General features: G+C 43.1%; 1 protein-coding gene and 1 pseudogene across 1 annotated transcript in view; one reads left to right on the plus strand and one right to left on the minus strand.

The window, feature by feature from the left end:
- WNT5B (wingless-type MMTV integration site family, member 5B) overlaps nucleotides 1–16,621 on the plus strand; it is a 59,251-nt gene that overhangs the window by 18,680 nt on the left and 23,950 nt on the right. The gene's annotated exons all lie outside the window — the stretch shown is intronic.
- LOC103590232 lies at nucleotides 5,490–6,042 on the minus strand (annotated as a pseudogene).

Genomic DNA, 16,621 nt, shown 5'->3' on the forward strand with positions numbered 1-16,621 from the left:
TGCCGCTCCGCGCGGCCCCTCCTCCCCCGCCGCTCCCCCCGCGCGCGCCCGCGCAATGGTACAGCCTGCACTGCCGGAACTGTCGGAGCCGTTGCCCTGGAAACCGAGTTGGGCCGAGTCTCGCTTGGCGCCCCGGAGGTTTAACCCTGTAGGCGCCATTTGGGAGCAGCTGTCAGCAGAGCGCCTCCTGCCCTGCTGCTCTTCGCCCGCAGACCGCTCCGAGCCGCGCCTCCCTGGGCCCGCCCCACCGCTGCGCCTTCCCGTCCTCTTTGCTGCCGACGTCCGCACTGCCCCTTCCCTCACGTACCCCGACAGTCTCTGACCCTTACTTTACACCCTTTTCCCTTTATCATCCTAACAAGACTCTCCTCCCAGGAGCAGTACTCGGTAACCATCGCCCCGACCCTCCTTCTCTCTCCTTCTGTCCCTAATGCCTCTTAACACGTCCCTCGTTAGCACCCCCCCAGCCACCCCAGTGGGGCTGTGTCCTACGATTCCTGTCTCTCCAGTCTTGCGCCTTAAATCGGGGACACACTCGGTTGTGTCGGGTCCTCGTTCTAGAATTTTCTGGAATTATCCATCACCACTTCCTTCTAGCATCTTCTGGTTGTTTCCAGAAAGCGCTGTGAGTGTGTTTGCCTGAACGTTTCAGACGTCAAAACTTGCTTCCACTTCCGCACTCCGCCGCCGCGCCCTCGGGACCGCCGCCCGCCCTGTCTGAGGAGGGAGCGGCCACCCCTGAGCCTCGCTTTAGGATCTGTTTTCCTTCTCAGCCTCTTAGCCTGTGAATCGTACGGGCCAGTTGTACTGACAGTCAATGCATTTGTACGTGCTGGTACGAGTTTACGTTTTCAATAAAACAGAGTGACGGTTGGACAGGGCTTCAGGTGCTCCGGCAGACGTCCGTTGGTCTAGGGACCGTGTCGTGGAACCAGGGCGACGCTTCATTCTAGAACGTAGCTCCTGGGTCTTAAATGCCCACCCAGGCGGAAGATTTCACAGCTTCACTTTAACTGCCCCAAACCAAGAATTTTTGGATCAGAGAAAATGACGCTTTGTGTTTTTTGTTTATTCATAGGGCCACACATCTAGGTACAAGACAACCTGGTTTATCTATCAGGAAAGGCAAAAGGTTTCATCCATTTTCTGAGCACCTGAACAAGACTTTGAGTGGGTTCCATATTCAGTGTAGGAAATTGTTAACTTTCGGCCACTTCTCCTTTTCCCAGGCAAACAATACTGTGCCGAGTCCATACAGATGCACCGATAGGCATAATATACGTTTTAGATCCCCACCCGCACTTCCCCAAATCAGGAAATGCAGAGGCAGAAATTCTCACCAGTTTGTGGCCTCGCTGCACATGCATTATGTGAGATCCCACAGATTTTTATAATCTTCCTGAAATAATAGACTGTGCTGTTAGTCATCCAGGCGATTCCACATGTGCAGTGGCAATAAGTGTCACAACTCTAGAGTATACCTGGGCTTATACCCTTCTCCTGGGGGCAGGAGGGGGATATCTAGGCTTCTACTCAATCACTTCTGCCCAAACTTTTACCTTAAACTCCACATGAAAGTCACTTTTTTGTTGTTGTGTGGATGTTAGATGTGTTTGGGTTGATGTCAAGGTGTTAATCCAAAACACCTTTGTGTACCTTAATCCTACTTAACACAAAACAAAGTGCCAGGCCGTGTGTTTGTTGGGGGGATTTGCAGACAGGGGGACCTGATCTACAGAGAAGGAGTTTGGTAGTTTTCCTTCTCTAGAAGGCGGTTGTCTCAAGTCTGAAGAGTCATTCAGAGGTGCCTGCAAGCACTTACTGTAGAAGTTGGCCCCCTGATTCTAGCAAAACTTTTTCTTGAGTTGAACTCTAGAATCTTATTAATACAGAGCCTTTTATTTAAGACATTCAAGTATATGTTACAAGGATTTTCAGCAAGGAAATGTAACATCAAGAAGCATCTCAGAAAATAAACATTGGAGGGAAAAGGAAGTATGGCATTGAATGAGCATAGGTACTGTGTCTGGACACTGGGTGACATTTTATGGCATTGAGGAAATGACCCCTGTTTCTGGGTCTTGGCTTCCTTGTCTAACATTAGAGTGGTTTGAGTAAATAATCTTCGGGGATCTTTTCAATAGTCACACTCTGTGAGACCATGAGGCTGGAATGAGTCCTGGTATGAGTCTCCTTAAACCTGGGATTATATCTTGTTCCTAATGCAGGCTCGAGATTAAGAATATTTTCACATACAATGGCTCTCTTAAGGGTTTCAGTTTATGCCCAGGTTTGGGACACAAAATATATGCGAAGAGTATATATAGACAAGAGACTCTAATTGTCTGAAAAAGATGTATATCAATGTAGAAAATTCTGTGGATAGCTGTTCATATTTTAAAAACAAATTGAGGTTTAGATATATGATTCAACAAGTTGCAACCAGAAGACATTTTTTCCTGAGTGAACTATACATTTCTGTTTAGAAGTAGGAATGAAAGCCTTGTATAGGGAGTATCTCCAAAACCTTACCAAAAATTCTGAAGAAAACTAGGTTTTCAGATGGAGTGTGTTCTTCACCTGGGTGGGGCCTGGGAAAATTAAGAGGCCCAACCCTAATATCAGGGTTACTTCAGGATGCATACTTCCTTGTTCGGAGAGAGAAGATCTGGCAGGAAATATCAGAAGAGATCTGTAACTCTTAACTCCTCATTCAAGGAAAAAACAACAACAAAAAAATTGTGTGTGTGTGTGTGTGTGTGTGTGCGTGCTAGAATTTGGGCCACTAGATTTGGAGATGTATATATGGCCAAGATTCTAGCTTATTAGTTGGGTCAAAGGAGTTAAAATATTTGTGTCTGTTTTCCCTTAAATTAACTCTAATGTATCCATGGCACGATGCCTGCTGCGTAGTAGGTACTTCATTAATGTCATTGAACTGAAATGAATGAAATTAATAATATCAGTAATAATAACAATATCATTATGAAAGACTTCGTACATATCAAAACTTCTCCAAGAGTTCTGGGTGACCAATAGCAATGAATATCTGAGGTTTGTAAAATGCTGCCTTTCTATCTTAAAGATTTCTTGAGGGCAGTGTTCTCTCTGTTCCTAAGTATGATATTTCTAAGTAGGAGACTATCTTGAAGCACCCCTTGGTTAGAGTATTAGAGTTAAGAAAGGGTGAGGACTTGATTCACTGACTGCAAATAAAAGATTTAAGCAGAAACAACAAAACAACGTAACTCTATTAAAAAATGGGCAAAGGACTCTGTTGAATAGACATATCTCCAAAGAAGATACACAAACGGCCAGCACTGTACATCACTAATCACTAGGGAAATGCAAATCAAAACCAAAGTAAGATACCGGCTCACATCCATTAGGATGGCTACTGTTAATAAAACAGAAAATGATTAAGTATTGATGAGGATGTGGAGAAGGTAGAAGCCTGTTGTGCTCTTGGTGAGGATGTAAAATTGTGCAGACCCTGCAGAAAACAGTATGGCCGTTCCTCAAAAAATTAAAAATAGAATTACCGTATGATTCAGCAATTCCACTTCTGGGTATGTACCCAAAAGCACTGAAAGCAGGTCTCACTTGTGCACCTGTGTTCACAGCAGCTTTATTCACAATTCCAAAATGTGGAAGTAACCCAGATGTCCATTAACAGATGACTGGATAAACAAAATGTGTGTATACATAAAATGGAGCATTACTCAGCCTTAAAAAGGAAGGAAATTCTGACACATGCTACAACATGGATACACATTAAGGACATTGTGCTAAGTGAAACAAGCCAGTCATAAAAGGACAAATGATTCCAATGATATGATGTATCTAGTGTAGTCAAAATCACAGAAATGGAAAGTAAAATGATGGTTGCCAGGGGCTGGGGGTGGGAGTGGGGAGAGAGGAGTTGTGGTTTAATGGGTGTACAGTTTCAGTTTTATTAATGAAGAAATTCTGGAGATGGGTTCCACAATAATGTGAATATACCTAATACGAATGTTTAAGATGGTGAATTTTATGTTATGTGTATTTTAACAAAATTAAACAGTTTTTAAAAGATTTAAGCAGTACAAACATTTTGAAATAAAGATATAAATAAAAGGGAAAAATAGGTGAAAAGTGTTCTTACATCAACGGATTGTCAGGAACAACCAGAAATATTTGTTTACTTTCTCCCAAATGATCAGTTTGCTATATCCTATAAACAGGCTTACATCGTCTTTATCCATGAAAACAAGGGCTTGAGATCTGGGTGGCTAGAGCCTCCTCATTAGGGTGACTTGTACACTATTTCGTCCAAACTGGAGAACCCATGACAGTGAAAGAGGGGGAGTCCTATCAATAATCACACCCAGACAAAGAGCCACTCCCTTCTCTCTTGAAACTGAGTTACCATTTGTAATTTGAGGCTTTGAGCGTTAACTCTAATATATATATATATATATATTTTTTTTTTTTTCCTTTTTGTCTTTTTCTTCGTGTCCGGCAACGGACCGCAACCCTCAGTGTCGCGCCCGTACCGGACCGGGACCGGCAACAGGATCGCAACCCTCGGTGCTGCACCCGCCCCTCGCTCAGCCAGTGAGCGGGAACCGGTCTGTATGTGGGATCCGAACCCTCGGCGGGAGCGCCGCCGCACTTCCCAAGCGGCGCACTGTAGCAGTGCACCACCGGGCCGGCCCTATATATATATTTTTATATTTTCAGGCACCCAACCAAATGATTAGAAATACAATAATAGGAATAATTCCAAATATCAGCTTTTATTATTTATTTATTTATTTTGGCTTTTCTGAAAATGTTTATTAAAATATATAGGAAAGATCTTTATTGTAACTAAAAGTGCCCAAATATAATATGTATCATGCTATAACAGTAGTTATTTAGGGGCCGGCCCGGTGGCGCACTGCTGCAGTGCACCGCTTGGGAAGTGTGGTGGCGCTCCCGCCGAGGGTTCGGATCCCACATACAGACCGGCTGCTCACTGGCTGAGCGAGGTGCGGGCGCAACACTGAGGGTTGTGATCCATTGCCGGTCACGAAAAAAGACAAAAAAAAAAAACAGTAGTTATTTACAATATATTTATTTTCAGAAAAAAAAGTGACAATATTCAGATTGAATACAGGAAAGAAAACATCACCTTTTTAAAAAAAAATTTCATTGAATCATAATTGATTATACATATTTTGGGGGTTCAGCATTGACATATGTTGATCAAATCAATATTACTTGCATATATATAGTTACAAATCATTCTTATTCTTTATGCCCCTTTTCCAGTCTCCATCTCCCTCTCCTCCCCCTCCTCTAATTACCTTAGATTTCTTCCCTCCTAATGAAAGAGTAATGGTTACTCTGTTGATTTGTTGCCTAGATGATCTGTCCAATGCAGAAAAAAATCACATTTTTAACACTTGGTATTTCCATTGAATCTTCACATTCTGCAATATAATTTCACATGTTTAGTTTTCTATCTATTCCAGGAGATTTGTGTTGAAATTTTTTTTCACCATTAGAAACTGTGAATCTCTATGAGACCTTTTCAGTTTTGCACGCCGATTTTGGAGCCAAATCTGGATTCTGTCTTCCTGTAGATTCAGTTTTTGAGCTGAGTCTTCTCTGATGTCAAGGCCAGGAGTGCAGTTTAAAGACATTTTCCAACCCTTCAATCTGGTTTTGAGTAAAAGCAGTTCTTGGTCTCCGGCCTCTGTACCAACTCAACTCTCTTTTCAAAGACAGTCTTTCTGAGGCTGAAAAATAATTTTCATATTTCAAAGCTCTTTCTTCTGACATTGGGTGATCCACCATGCAAGGAAATGAGATCCCACTGGGCAGACTTGGGACATACGGACATAGGTTACCATCTTTCCCTGAAGAGCTGCAGGTGTCTGCCCAGGGCCTGTGGGGTTTCGTTGGTGGAACACAGTCTTTCTTCTGGACCAGTCCTAAGTTGCTCTCAACTGAAAAGGAGCAGGGCGAGGGTTTGCTTTTCCCAAGCCAAGCGTCATCTTGAAGGCCTGGAGACATCCTCTGAAGGCTGCACTGAGCCATAGCTCTGGCCCCGCTGCTGGCTCTGAGCCACGTGCACAGGCTCAGCTACTATTTGTTGATGGAGTTTGGATGTGTTGTCCCCTCCAAAACTCCTGTGGAAATTTGATCTCCAATGTGGCAGTGTTGGAAACTGATTGAGTCATGGGGGTGGATCCCTTATGAATGGATTAATGCTCTCCCTGGGGGAGGAGGGGTAATGAGTGAGTTCTCGCTCTATTAGTTCCCGCCAGAGCTGATTGCTTAAAGGACCCTCGCACCTCCTCTCTCTCTCTCTCTCTCTCTCTCTTGCTTCCTGTCACCATGTGATCTGCTTGTACCCGCCCTCTGCCTGACACTTTCTGCCATGAGTAGAAGCAGCCTGAAGCGCATGCCAGACACAGCTGTCCTAAAATCGTAAGCCAAATAAACCTCTCTTCTTTATAAGTTACCCAGTCTCAGGTATTCCTGTTATAGCAACACAAAATGGACTAAGACATTTGTTAATACTGACTAACACCTTAGGTGCTTGTTACAACACAGGTGGATATGACAAATGCAGAAAAGTAAAGTGTGTTGTAAATGCAGCCATTTCCAGGGCACCGAACACTTAGAAGGCGGGTTTTCAATATACTCATTCAGGAAATATTAATACAAATTACATGCACTGCTCTGTGCTGTGAAGTAAACAAAGATGTTGAAGACGATGTTTCTGCCTTTAAGTACATAGGATCCAGCCAGTGAGCTAGAGAATTCCTGCTGAGAGTGACAGTATTTTTTAGTGTTATCAGTGCCAACAGAGTGATAGAAATAAAATGTTTTCAGTTCAGAGGATCCACAGTGGAGCCTAAAATTTGAGTAAGTGTTGATGAGAGCAAAGTCATTACATATAATGGAAATTTTATTATTAGAGAACAGGATGAAGTTTTTCCTTGTTTAGAAGAACAGAAGTCATTTTGATAGTAACCAGATATTGTCACACAGTGTTATGGTTCTTTCATATTTCATATTTTGATGGCTTAAAATATGACAGAACCATATGTTAATTTTTTAAAAATCACCTTCTCAAAGAATTCTTAGCTTTTCTTTTTCTTTCCAAGAATAAGATACCTTTATTTTAACTCTTATTTATCTGGAATTGGAATTTAGTATCTGAAGTCAGAAAATTTTAGTTCATAGTTTGGACTTCACTATTGTTTTTAAAACCAAGGTTTCCTTAAAAATAATTTGATTTTCATCAGCTGTCTTCTCATTTGCCCAGTTCTCCCCTCTCCAATGGCAAAGCTTGGTGACAGCGTCCAAGCAGGGCCGGCTGGGAAAGCCCAGGTGCAAGGAGCCTCCATGTGTAGTCTCCCTTCAGCATGTGGCACAGGGATCCCCAGCACAGGCCTATTCCCCAGGCAGGGTTGGGAGCTAAATTTACACCAAGCTCTGGTCTGAAGCTGTGCATTTGAATCCTAATTCTACCATTATAGCTCTTTGCATGACCTACAGCAAAGTAACTTAAGTTCTTTCAGCTTCAATTTCCTCATCTGTAAAACGAAAGTAATTTCCATGCACAGAGCTGTTGTGAGAATTTGTTAGGAAAAAAATCCATGAGAAAGGAAGGGACTTATGTAGAACCTGGCACACAGTAGGGACATAATAAATGCTATTTTCATTGTTTTTTTTTCTTTCATAAATGCACTGAGGGGAAAACGAAGCACCACATAGATGTATACCAGAATTGTACAGATAGACATTTGCTGACAGACCTTTTTAAACTTTACTTCCTGTTTTTAAGAAACGTGCAAGTTAAAGGAGCAAAAACAGCAGAAGTACAGGCGCACAGTAGAATGAGCTTTCAGTCAGAGCAAGCCTCCATCTCTGCCCCTCCATAGGGCCAGAGGAGTGGCATGTTCCATTCATCCACAAGGAATCATCCAGAACTCTTCTTCCGGACAGACATGCATCCTGTTGCCTCTGATCTCTGTTTTCTCTACCAACTCTCGTGCTTTCTTCTGCTCAGAGCACTGGTTCTCACACTTGACTATCCGTCAGAGTAACCTTGAAGGGTTCTGATTTAGGATGTCTGGAGTGAGGCCTGAGAAATTGCTTTTCTTACAGTTCCCAGGTGATGCTGGTACCGCTGGTCTGGGGTCCACAGCCCTGAGAACCCCTGGTAGAACGATCTGCCAGTACACAGCTTTTTTTCTCCTGCTTTAATACTTTTGTTAAGTTATACTTCTTAAACTCTTTCCCTTTTTAACAAGATAGAAATAACAGAAAAACGTTATGGTTCTCCCCTCCCCCATATTTCGTCTTTCAGATTATGGGCTCCTCTGGTGTGAAGACTGAGTCTCCCCCAATGGGAATAGTGAAATGAACGTAGGTTTTGTAGTCAAATGGATTCTGGGTTAAAATCTGGACTGTGTCACTTATTAGCTCTATAACTTTGGACGAGTTATTCAGCCACCAGGAGCCTCCGTTTTCTCATCCATGAGGTTGAACTTGCAAGTTCCGTGAGGTTGAATGGGAGGTGAATGCAAGGCATGCACCTTCCTAGCACAGGTCCAGGTCTCACTGAGAATGGCTGATGTTTGCTGAGCACTTATTGTGTATTAGAAATTCTTTTAAGGTCTTTCCATATATGGACTTATCTAACCATCACAACAGCTAATCCTTATGACCTACGAAGTTTTGGTACTATCTCCATTTTACAGACGAGGAAACCACAGCACAAAAAAGTAACTTGCTTAAGACCAAACAGCTAACAGAACTGGAATTTGAACTCTTGCAGTCTGGATCTAGAGCTAACACTGGATCCAAACCACCATGCTTTGCTGCAGTGACACTATAAGTTTGCATTCCACCTTGCTAGGATGCAGTTACTAGATGACACCAAATAAAGAGGACCGTGAAAGCAGTGGTTAACGGGGGCTGTACTGTGAGCAGTGTCTGGCCGCCATGAAGTGTGGCTTCCACGTGAAAACACTTGAACACTCTGGTTGGTTTGCTAGCCAGAGGAGTGTGTGTGTGTATGTGAGTGTGTGTGCATGCGTGTGCCTGTGTGAGTGTGCATGCCACAGGAAGATCTGCTGATTTCCAGTTTTACACCTTCAGGCCCACCATCAGATACAGGCTGGCTCTGGCCATGTAGAAGAAGGAATGTGCTCGTGTGTAATTATGTCCCCCTCTAGTGGTTACTTCCCAGCAGCCCTCTAACTGTGAAAGAGCCGCTTTTGGTGTCGGCGCCCTCTCTTCCAAATGAGAGCAAGGGAGCAGAACTTAGAAGAGATTAGAACAGAGGAGTACGGTGGGGCCAAGCGAAGCGGGCGAGGCGTGAGTGAGCTGAGTCTACTCTCGGCAGGGAAGGCGGGCGGGGAAGGCAGGACATCTGCAGAGAGGCGAGGAAGGAGGCAGCGCTCGGGTGAGGGGCTCCTGCGGGTCCACCACTATAAGTGCCATTTTGTATTTGTGGCGTGGGAGAGTTACTGCATCTAGAGCTTTCCAGAACTTCAGTACTGAGGGTTGACATGGGAGTGGAGAAGCCATATTTTTAACCGGTTTCACATCTCTTTTCCAAGGGAAGTAGGCACAGGCTGTGAGACTATCTAGAGTTGACTACATTCCGTACTGTCACCACCCTGGAGTGGACAGCACCCGGGGCAGCTTCTCCATGGCCTGAGGCTGTGTTCTCTCTGCCTGCCTGGGGTAAAGGCCATTTATATCAGCACCCTCATGGGCTTGTCATATCCTGATAAATATTTCAAAAAGCTAGGGGGAGGGGGAGGATCAATCTTTTTCAGAGCTAGTTAGTAACTGCTCCACATCAGGCCTGGGACCCTGCCGTCGAAAGCCCAACTGAGCTGGAGTTTGGAGGTTATTCCCTTTTTGAAAAGGTGCTGGCGCCAAGCCAGGATCTGCCGGAAAGTCCTATTTGGATGAACCAGAACATTTACATTTCTTATATAATGTCGACCCAAAGGAAGACTGGGATGGGCCTGTTGCAGAGTTCACAGCCAGGTCCGCTTTTCTGCCAAGTGCACAGGGTTAAAGGTTTAAAAAAATAGTCAGAATCTCAAGGGGCAGGAAAGTAAAGTCTCAGCCTTGCTAGTATTAACTCTTCATGGTGCAGAGATAAAAATCGCATCTTTATATCATGTGATCCTGCTGCTTTCCTGAGTACCAGTTATTCCCAAAGGTGTCAAAAATACCAAGCACTGGCTTTTTTCTGCTTGTGTGCAAGAAATTAAAACAGTACCAAAAGCCTGTCCAAAGTTTTTCCAAAGTTGGAACAGCTTGTCTTAGTCTTCGCACCTAGAATTCAGTAAGGCTCTTTGTTGTTTGCTTTTTATTTTTAAACTTACCATTTAAAGCCAGAGTCCAAGTGACTTATTCAAGTAATCAGTGGCTACTGCTGTGACTATCAACAATTCCTTAACTTAACTGGTTGAGGGACCCTAAAGCAGAGTTGTTGACATTTTGGCATAATAACAAATCTTAATAGTTACATAACGCCTTCCCGGTAAATCTCTGAAAGCACTGTGTGGACATTTAATGACAATGATTGTTTTTTGTTTTGTTTTGTTGAAGAAAGTAAGGCACAGATGAAGAAGCGACTTTCTCAGGGTCGTGGGAACAGTCTAGGTTGAGTGGTCCTTCCACTGACCTGCAGAGCATCTTCGAGTCCTCAGGTGCACACTCAGGATTGTGGTCACCTACTATCAATGTTTCAATAAACTCATATGCAATTGACAGAAGTACATAGACATTTGCTGTCTTGTACTACATGATTAGGATTGTTCATTAATATAACCGCAATAAGGGAGGAAAAGTAGGAATTTCCAATAGGGTGATTATTCGTGTCACCCAGGCATGCTAGTGATGTGAAGTGCTGTGGGGACATGGGAAACACGATCTTTGGGATCCTCTTTCAGCCTAATTCTCTGATTTTATATCTATAAACTTTAAAAAGTATGGCATACTTTGAAAGATAGTATATAAACTAAAACACAGGAGCTGCTAGTAAAGTTTAATACATATTTACTTCCTTATGTACCTTTAATATCTTGACTAGCATAAGTTTCATTATAAACATATCGCTTATTAAAAACACCCTGTAAGATGTCATAAACAGAAAGTTGTAACTACTACATGAATTAATATAACTAATATTTTTCGGTTTTATATAGTATAAGGTAGCAAGTGCTTAAAATTTGAGCATTTTAAAATTCTTGACCAACATAATCACGTGGTTAATCATCTTAAATTATCCATGGCTCTGGGAGAGAGCTGGTTGTTCAATTCTAATGCAAGGACAATGTTCCAAACATGAGGGTTTTGTTTTGTTTTTCCTTTTTTAAAAAAGTTAAGTTTTGTTTCTTAACTTATTCATTTAGATTCTAAGACAAAGCCTGAAAATTGAATTGAATTGAATTGAATTTTGAAAATTGAATTGAATGATAATTGAAGCCCTGAAAATAACGTTGTAACCATTCCTGTTCTGTGGAAAAGAAATGTCTCACAAAAGAAAAAAAAAAAACTTGGAGGGAATTAGAAATATGTGGTGTTATGCAAGAGAAAGCACCCAGATTACATATAAAAGTTAAACTGCTTCACACCCTGTTCCTAAACATTAAGGATGCAAATAATGTGGCAGCAGTAGGTTGAAGCCTGAATGTTTTCTTAAACATTTCTTAAATGTTAGGGATCCCAAGAGATCCCTAGACAAGTAGAAAATTCTGTCCTATATGAGTGCTTGTGTGCCTGCTAGGAGAATGTTTCCTAGATCCTTGAGAGGACCTCCCACCCTCAAGCCTCCAGAGAGAGTAAACTATCTCTAAATATCAGAATAAAATCAACTACAATAAAACAACTTTAAAAGGGTATATTACAGATCCAACTGAAGAGCAGTTTGGTTTGCCCCATGGTTAGATAGTTCTTGATCTGGGTGGTGGTTTCATGGCTATATGCCTACGTAAGAATTCAGCAAGCTGTATATTTAAGATTTGTGCGTTTTACTTCATGTGTATTTTGTTTCAATAAATAAAAAAGTTGTTTCTTTTTTTTTTTTTCAAGTCAGGGGGGTTTAATGGATCAAAGAAAGTTTACTTCTGTGCATACAAATTATCTCAAATTCTGTTTGTTCAAAGAGGGTAACCAAACAGGTACAGACTCTGCAGCAGCTGCTGCCCCACATTTCACAGGGATGGGAGCTTGGTGCTGCCCCCAGCCCGCAACCTCTCCTCCCTGGGATCACCAGTCCTTCCCTTGACTTTGCTGGCCAGGCTGCTCTCCCTGCTGAACTAGGGCAAGGATCTCGTCTTTCTTTTCTTTGATACTGTTCACCTTCCCAGACCTCTGCTCACCCCATCCTTCAGACCCCGGTCCAGTGTATGCAGTAAGCACTCAATAAATATTGACTCTAATTCTGATCATTTTTCTTTGGTTAATATGTGCTGGGGATGAAAAGTGAGTGTGGGAGTGAAAGGGGAGAGGGTGTGTTTTCTGTGTGTCGATCAGTGAGCCTGTGCCACGGGGACGACGCTGGGGCCGCAGGCAGGTGCTGGGAGGGGCACTCACAAGCATTTCTGGTGCCGCCTCGGTCTTGGACTATGTTTTCTTTTTTTTTTTTTTCCTTTTTGTCTTTTTTACTGACCGGCAACGGGATCGCAACCCTCGGTGCTGCGCCCGCACCGCACTCAGCCAGTGAGCGGGAACCGGTCTCCACATGGGATCCGAACCCTCGGCGGGAGCGCCACCACACTCCCAAGCAGCGCACTCTCCAGTGTGCCACCGGGCCGGCCCTGGACTATGTTTTCTTAATGTTGGTAAAATGCAATAATTTTACCATTTGTTGCGCATCATCCCGTGCTGTTCCCTACTGAACCAAATCAGGTCATATCGTACTCCCTGTGTTTTCTGTGCTGTTTTCCATTGACTCCTTGGTTGTTGATGTTGGCTGCTAGTGTTGGGTGTGTGGTTTCTCTCGACACAAACAAGAACATATTTTACCACTGAAATTTTCCTAGGGGTCTAGTCAGTTTAAGCTGGAAATTGTCATTGGGGTGTGTTTTTACGTTCCTGTTCTTGCTTTCATCTTGGGTGCCACCCACAGCATAGACTTTCTGCAGTGCAGTGAATGTGCGACATATGAGCAGAAGAAGTGAGGCTTCTCTTGCGCAGCCAGGGAGGCGAGGAAACCGTGGTGACGCTGGTGCCATAACACACACTTGTTTGAGATATATCAGAGCTTCAGATCTGGCCACCCAGACAGGAACTCTTCCCTTATCCCTGCTGAAGTGGCTGAGATCTGTTGGAGCGTCCCTGCTAACATTGCCTAGACTCTGGGCACCGGCCACCGGGCATTTTTCACAAAGGATCCATATTAGAGTTTTCCTCTCTGTCAGTTTTTAAGTGTATTTTTTAAACTAAATTTCTAATGCTTTTGAGACTACCAGTGTTGTTTTGTTTTGCTGATAGAACCTAGCTGGCAGGAGAGAACAGGTTTTTCTCCACTATTTGGATCACGAGCACCACATCACCTAGACACAAAAGGTTGATCTCAGGACAATGCTGCGGCCACAAAGCATGGTTAGGTTTGGGAAAGTGGCAGGGCAAAAAAAAAATGCCTTCTGATTCAATGCTTCCACTTTCTGTGTGATTTAAGCACACAGCTAGTTACAGGGCTTCTTTGGCAAAAACACACGTTTGCACTAGAGTTAGCCGGGCACAACTGGCATCCCCCTGGCCAGTTGAGTTTGAGGACCCATCTGCCTCACACATCATTAGTAGCAGTGTTTGTTTAAGGGCCCCTCTGTAGAATCTTTATTCATGGAGAAGTAGAAAGAAACTCAAACAGCCCAGCTGGATTTCCAAGTCCTGGGTGGAATTTGTAACCTCTTTGACTTTTCAGCTGAGAAAATTGGATGCGGCTGTCACAGAAAGAGAATAAATATGGAACGCTACAATGCTATGCTTGCAGCCACTTTTATTCCATTGAATTTAACACACGTGATGAAAAGCAGGCATACTCTGGGAGGTGCAGAGCTAATCCCAGTGCTAGGAGTCCTACAATTCCTGGTAGGCTGAGCTGGTGACAGTTCTGGGCAAGATACTTTAGCCCCCTTTGGTTGGCCACTGGCTAAAAGATGCAGGCAGTAGTACCTCCTTCTGTTATGTTCTAATTTTACATGCAAGTGTTCTGTTTTAAAACTAAGTGACCTATGAAAGAAGAAATACAAATGGCTAATAAACATCTAAAAAATGTATGCCTTCACTCATAATCAAAGAAATGCAGTTTAAGATGCAGTAACATTTTTTACCTGTCATGAGAAAGGATTTTTTTTTTTAATGATAATATCAAAACATCTTAATTAGATTTGTCATTTTAAATTGAAACCCGGTTTAGTGTTTTATTAGGCTTTGTTTTCATTAAAGGTTGGACATTGTAAAAATAAGTTATTTTGAAAGAGTAATGAATTGCCCACTAAACTTAATGATCCAATTTAACTGGATTGGTTGACCGGTCAGTAGATGCCAAAGATGTTAGGACTGGAAAAGACTTCAGGGAGTATGTGGTTCGGCCCCTTCATTTTCTAATTGAGAAGTCTGGGACCTAGAGAAGTTGTGGGACCTGCCTACGGTCACACAGTTATAGGGAGCTGGAATTGCATTAGTAAGATCGATGTACTATAATTTAGATCTTGGTGTTGGTAAATAGCTTCATACAGAATTAAATTTTTAAAAAACCAAAAAACAAAAACTCAAGGATGTTGTGCTTTCCTGTCTTTCCAGACAGACAAGATGTCACAGGCCTTGACGGACAGAAATCCAGGCACTGTTCCCCTCCACCCTGTGTCCTTAGATGAGTGACTGTCTGGCTACCTCTGTGTCTTTTTAATGGGGACAATAATCCTTGCACAATTGAAGTCCCTGTGGTAGTCTTACAAACTACTTGAGCAACTACAAATAAAAATAAGATAAGCTTAATACAAAATAGAAAAGACAAGTGCTGTGTGTTAGTTAAGGTCATGCTAGATCCTGTAACAAGCAAACCCCCAAATGTAAATTGGCTATAAAACTATAGAAGTTTATTTCTAGCCCATGTAAAAACTAAAATGGATGTTCCTTATTGGCAGACAATTCTCCAAGTGGTAATTTTGGGACCTGGGCTTCTGTCTTATAACTGCATCCTTTGACCTGGCTTTGAAGGGCACCATGCTTGTCTGCAGGTACCTCTGTCACCGTCCTTACTACATGCATCAAATTTAAACAGTAGATTTCAGAAGGAGCTTGGTTTTGTGAGTGATGATTTGTCTTCTTGCCTGTCACCCATACTAGACCATCATTGCCCATAAACTCTCTGTGAGGATGGAAATGTTTTATAATCTGTGCTATCCAAAATAATAGCTGTGGCCATATGTGGCAAGTGAGCACTTGAAATGTGGCTGCTGCAGCTGAAGAACTAAATATTTAATTTAAATTCATTTTCAATTTCAATAGCCACAGGTGGCCAGTGGCTACCATATTGGACAGCACAGTGATATTGACTTCCCAGGAGAGAAACATTTTATTAATTTATCGTAATCTCCTAAATAGTGCTAGGTACTCATTAGATCCTCAATAAATACTTGTTAAATGATGAACAGCCAACACTTATTGAGTGCCTGTTGGATGCCTGGTGCTTGCCAGAGGCGGCAACCTTCGTTTTCTGCACAGCCTCTTGATGGGCCAGCACAGACGGCAAGCTTTGACCCCATCATTGCATCCTTTTTGAAGAACACAGACAGCCAGGGAAGCAATTTAGCAAGACGGTTGGGAGCCCCATGAAAAGAGGCCGGGCGGAGCCATGAAAAAACTCAAGAATCTTGGTGGGGAACCAGAAGCCTCTTTAACCTGCCCAGGCCTGAATTTGATCATCATGCTTTTTCCTGAGGCAGCCACAGAAGTTATTTAATTCCAAAATTCAGAGCCCATGAGACCCACAAGCCTTGTCAGAAGATTGCTGGCAGCGACTCTAGTTGTGGCAAAAGAAATGTGAGCAGCTTGGGCCTTGGAGGGGGAGACGAGGAGAGTGACAGCTTGAGTGCTCCCGTGGGCAGGAGGGCAGCGGTGCTGTCCAGCCCTGGCTTTCGTTGCAGCGCTGTGGGGCTCTTCTAACCTCTGAGCATGTGGGAGGGCTGGTTTGAGACACAGGGGCAATTGCTAGGGACAGCAAATAACTTGGAGCTACTGTTTTCCCAAGAAGGGAAGCATGAGCTGGCACTCTCGCGTGAGCAGTAGGTTCCGAGGAGAACCGGCTGGCAGCTCTCGTTCCCCACGTGCATCTGCTACAGAGGCCAACACACAGGCTCCGGACGCATCGTGTAAGGCTCTGCGGACCCGGGGCCACTACACTTCCACTAGTCCTTTCACTGTCGTATTCATCTTCCACGTATTTACAAAAGTGAAGTAACTGTCCTATTTTTTCCAAATGGAAATGGCTCATTTTTGAAGCAGAAGGTTGGCAGCTTCAGTAAGATCCCAAGAGAGCAAGAAGGCTAGAATGAGCCGAGGCACTAACTTCTATTTTTTTTTTTTTTTTTTTTTTTTTTTT

The sequence above is a fragment of the Galeopterus variegatus genome, unplaced genomic scaffold, assembly GCF_000696425.1.
Source record: "Galeopterus variegatus unplaced genomic scaffold, G_variegatus-3.0.2 Scaffold784, whole genome shotgun sequence".
Lineage (NCBI taxonomy): Eukaryota > Metazoa > Chordata > Mammalia > Dermoptera > Cynocephalidae > Galeopterus > Galeopterus variegatus.